General features: G+C 38.1%; 1 long non-coding RNA gene across 1 annotated transcript; it reads right to left on the bottom strand.

The window, feature by feature from the left end:
- Positions 1 to 2,178: 2,178 nt before the first annotated feature.
- LOC142551205 (uncharacterized) lies at positions 2,179 to 3,021 on the bottom strand. Its single transcript, XR_012821535.1, has 2 exons — positions 2,619 to 3,021; positions 2,179 to 2,451 (listed from the first exon to the last, which is right to left on the bottom strand). It is a non-coding gene; the product is annotated as an uncharacterized LOC142551205 (long non-coding RNA).
- Positions 3,022 to 5,051: the final 2,030 nt, after the last annotated feature.

Raw genomic sequence — 5,051 nt, 5'->3', positions numbered from 1 at the left:
ATAGGAATATCAGAAACTTTCAATCGTTCTTCTTGTGTTGCGTCAAGAGCATAGATAAAAAATCCTTCATTGCCGATTGACAACAACCTGAACATTTCCATTGCTGATACTAACGGAATGCGAGATTGTGAATCATAACCGTAAAAGTTCCATTTGCTGCCATAATACGGTCTAAATCTGACAATTCCATGGAAACAGTCCACAGTAGCTCGATAATTCGTCAATATATCCATACCGAGGATACAATCGAAATCAGACATGGCTAACTTGATTAGATTAGTTATCATAATATTATCCTCAAATCTAATTACACAATTTATGACTATCTCACGAGACATCAAGTATACACCGGCAGGAGTAGCCACAGACACAGTATCCAACAACGGAATAGTAGCAATCTCATGCTCATCAACAAATGCAGCAGATAAAAATGAATGAGATGCTCCAGTGTCTATCAATATACGCGCAGGATAATCAAAAACATAGAAAATACCTGCAATCACTCTGCCTGGTGCATCCTGAGCCTGGTCCTGAGTCAATGCATGTACTCGAGCCTGCTGCGGCACCGGATATTGTTGCTGAGGAGGACCTCGAGGTGGTGGATAACCAGACTGCTGAAATGACTGTGCAGGAGCAGAAGGCCTGAAAGCAGGTCCTCGGGGAACCTGTCCAGACTGTTGTGGCTGAAATTGCTGTATTTGAGCATTGGGGCACAATTTAGCAAAATGCCCAACTTGAGCACATATATAGCAAGACCCCTGGACTCCTATACACTGTGAACTAAAATGTCTTCCACCACAGCGGTCACAGTACACAGCATTCGAAGACCCAACAACGCTGCTCCCTCTAGTACTGCCTGAACTGGAGGAGCTGGATTGAGATTTCTTTTTAAATTGTTTTCCTCTTGCCCTAAATCGTTGTTGCTTCGGTTGCTGGGATGACTGTTGAGGCTGATAAGGAGATAAACCCGCTGGCATCGGCATATGACTTCCAGATCCTTGAGAAGTCGAAGCTGGAACTAGAACTGGCCGTGATTCTCCTCTTAGCAGACTAGCCTCTATCTTCTTCTCCATTTCTACAGCTTGAACATATGTATTAGGCGATCCAGTCATCACCAAAGTATGAATAGTCCCTTGTAGCCCATGAAGGAAACGGGAAAGTTTGGACTGATCATTGCTTGCAACATGTGGCACATATGGCAAAAGAGCAGAAAATTGAGAAGCATATTCAACAACCGTTTTATTTCCCTGCACCAATTGGTTGAACTCTTCTTCATTGGCATAATAATAAGAACGAGGTGCATATTCTTGGGTAAACTGAGCACGGAATACTTCCCAAGTAATGATTTCTCCAGATGCTTTCAGTGCTTCCTCTGCAGCTTCCCACCAGAGTTGTGCTCGATCTTTTAACTGATAGATTGTCAGCTTCAGTCTGACACTTTCGGTATATTCGAGCAAATTAAATAGATGGTTTATACTTTTCAACCATCCGGATGCTTTTTCGCCATTTTCAGTGCCAAAGAATTTGAGAGGACGTAATTCTTGAAATTGAGAAATTATTAAATGCATCCCACCAAGTTTCTGAGTCAACTGCTCGACTTCTTGATTCACTTCTTCCTCCACGTTTCAAGCAACCTGGGCTACAGGACGACCACGTCTACCCCTGACAATGTCTTCAAGTCCTCGGACATTCTGGGCTTATGACTCCAGGACAACTTTTTTTCCCTTTTTACCTCTTCCTCCAGGTGCCATTCTATAAGACACAAGGATTTAAGACCAAGGCAAAATAACTTAATAAGCACAAAAGAACCAAAGGAAAGCTGAAACTTAGTCTCGTAGCTAGTTATTAAACTAAGTTCAAAATCTAATCAACAGTGCTAACTCAGGCTAATTCAAATAAATCACAGGACATAGTTCAAACAAGAGCAAATAGTCAAACACATACGCAATCATTTTATTTGTGTCTAGACTCAAGTGCCCTAGACTCTAATTCGAGCATATCCGAGTTACGCTCTGATACCAACTGTGGGGGCCCGTGCTCCTGATTAACGTTTAATGACCAAACAACCAGGATTCTTTAATATAAATAGCGAATGCGATTAAAAATTTTGCTTTTGGCCCAATAGAAATTTCGGCATGACCTCCCCGTAAGTAGGACATCCCAAAAATTTCCAAGCAACACAAACAACATTTATATACTCGAAAGAAAGTCATAACAGCAATTCACAAACCTATAGCCGCACTGGCCAGGACTAATGCATACATAGCTGACAAGGCTCAATCACACAACTAGTAATCCAAAACATCGTAAAATAACAGTACAGCTACACAGGGCATTCCCTGGCAAAAGTATGACTCAATGATAGAATATCTGGGAACTCGCAACAACAATCCAACTACTGGGCACCGCTACCTGACGCTCCACCAGACGCGTCAAATCCTCCTGGATAATCTGCTATGGCATCAAAAAAAACCACAGCATAAACAGAAAAGAGGGGTCAGGCCCCAGTACGACGAACCAGTAAAATTATGACAATTATAACTGACGTGAAATAAAATCAATTAAAATGCAATGATATGAAATGCAATGCGTGTCGGTAACAATGAAATAACAGATACCAAAACGGAGTCCAATAAAACGCATCAGCAACAGGAACAGTGGCCACCCGTGCCAGGAATGCAGCAACGTAATATCATGCCGCCGCTCATCCATGCACGTAGCATCGAGGGTCCGGTAGCGACCCGGTCCGTCCTCGAGCAGTCATCAGGAGTGTGCTAATCCTATCACTCATTCCATCGATGAGATGTCAGGAGTGATCTAATCCTATCACTCGCTCCATAGATGACGCAACAGCTCAAAAGATCAGTAATGCTAGCAATCAAAGGAGTCAAGGCTCGAAATGCTATGTATCAACTCAAATAAATACATGAATGCAATCACGTATTCACAGAAGCACCTAATGCATGCCACAACTCATTACAAAGTACTTAACGTCATTCCACATCACTATAGACGTCATAATAAAACAGTTCATACGTACCTCAACTGAATCCTTAATTTACCACAAAATCTCTTAAATATTTCTCGCAGAATCCGATCCTGTGGCAAATAATACATTCCATATCAAGTTCCATTTGTTTTTCCAATATTCACTAATTTAGCCTAAATTTCTAAAATCCATAATTTAGGCTTTAATATTTCTAAAACTCATCGCAAAGTCAAATATAATGATTTATTTAACTTAATAAACCTAATTTCCTCAATAATATACAACTTGAAATTTTGAAAATTTGATCATATCGAATCTGAAATTTTTCGATATTTACTAGGAATTTCCAAAATGTTCATTTTTATTTCTAATGCTATAAACACATCCCAATAACAATTTAACATTTCACAAATCATAAATTCTCAAATTAATAAGCTAAATTAGAAATATTATCTAAATAAATTTCGAAAATTAGCTTAATACCTCCAATCGGCTCCGATATAGCACCTACAATCAATAATCCAATATATAATAATTATTGGAACTCAATTGAATTAAATTGCCCAAAATTCGAAACCCTAAAATCTGAATTATACCTCTAAAATTTCAACAATTGCTCAAAGTTTCGAATTTAAGCTTCAAACAACTTAACACAAGCTTTCTTCCAACTTTCCGGCGAAAACAGGCGGCGGTCTCCGACGGGTTTCCGGGAGTCGCAAGTTTTCTGCGAAATTTTTGTATCAATGGATAGCTCTCGTCGAGAGGATTCCGAAAATATGCTTACTTTTGAAAATCGTTGAAAGTTGGTGGAATTACGGGCGGTCAAAGGCAGAAGAAATCGTTTGACTTTTACGGACAGAAGTTACGGGAGAGAGAAAAGCGCTTCTGATTCTTTCTTTTAACTTCTGTACATTATTTTATATTATTTAATTAATTAATAAAACAAATGGGCTGGGCTTGGGTGTTATAACTTGGGCTGGGCTCTCACATTCTAGCATGTCGTTGCACTCCCACTAACATTCTTGTTTACACAAGGTTCCTAGGATTTTTTGCAAAATCAAATTCTTTGATATTGTTGTCAAATATGAGGTTCCATCTCTTTGATGTCTCTTTGAGTCCATAAATGGATATCTGAAGTTTGAAAATTTCATGCTCACTTCCTACTGATGTGAACCTTTAGGTTGGGACATGTAAATCTCTTGTTTAATTTCACCATTAAAAAACGTTTTCTTCACATCCATCTGTCTTATCTCATAGTCACACAATGCTTGTAATGACCTGAATCCTTATTTTGAATGAAGTACTAATTAAGATATAATTAAAAACTATTAATTAAACATTATTAAGGAATTGATAATTTGAAATGTCTACTACTTAAAATTCTACTGAAACATTTTTTTTTAAATTGTGACCGAAATAAACACACTCATAAACATTTAAATAAGTTAAACATGCATTTTAAAATTTATCCCATCACTGACTAAAAAAAATTAACTGTCGTTACATGAAATCTTAAAATATGATGTTAAACGAAAATAATTAAACTACTGTTTAAAAACCCCGGACTCCTAAACATAAAATGCAGAAAATCCAAGGTCCTCGGGTTATCATGTGCACCCTAGCTCCGCCTACTCAGTCTTCAACGCCTCCAGTCTCCACATCCTCATGATCACCTGCATCAATCACACCTAGTGAGTCTAAAGACTTAACACTCCTGAATCATAATAATAAGTACATTTACATATCAAGCAACAGTAAAAAATATTGTAATTAACATAAGTTTCATGATCTTCAAACGTTAAAAATATTCATTTCAAATCATCTCATATTGTATCAACATATACGTGTTCATTTTTTTTATCGAATTCAGATCATTAGTAGTGACTCTCGTATCAGCTCTAAGTCGATGGATCCTTCTACGTATAACTGTGCTGCCCGTCCACTGAGCCTTGGCCTTACATGTTCGTGTTCGTATAAGTCACAACTAACTCACTTCCTTCAAAAACATGTCATCATATTCATCACTTGTAAAACTCATGCATATACATACCTTTTATTAAAA

Source organism: Primulina tabacum, chromosome 7 (genome assembly GCF_025594145.1).
Source record: "Primulina tabacum isolate GXHZ01 chromosome 7, ASM2559414v2, whole genome shotgun sequence".
NCBI classification, from domain to species: domain Eukaryota; kingdom Viridiplantae; phylum Streptophyta; class Magnoliopsida; order Lamiales; family Gesneriaceae; genus Primulina; species Primulina tabacum.
Note: the sequence above shows the minus strand (reverse complement) of the source record. Positions and strands in the feature narration are given on the sequence as shown.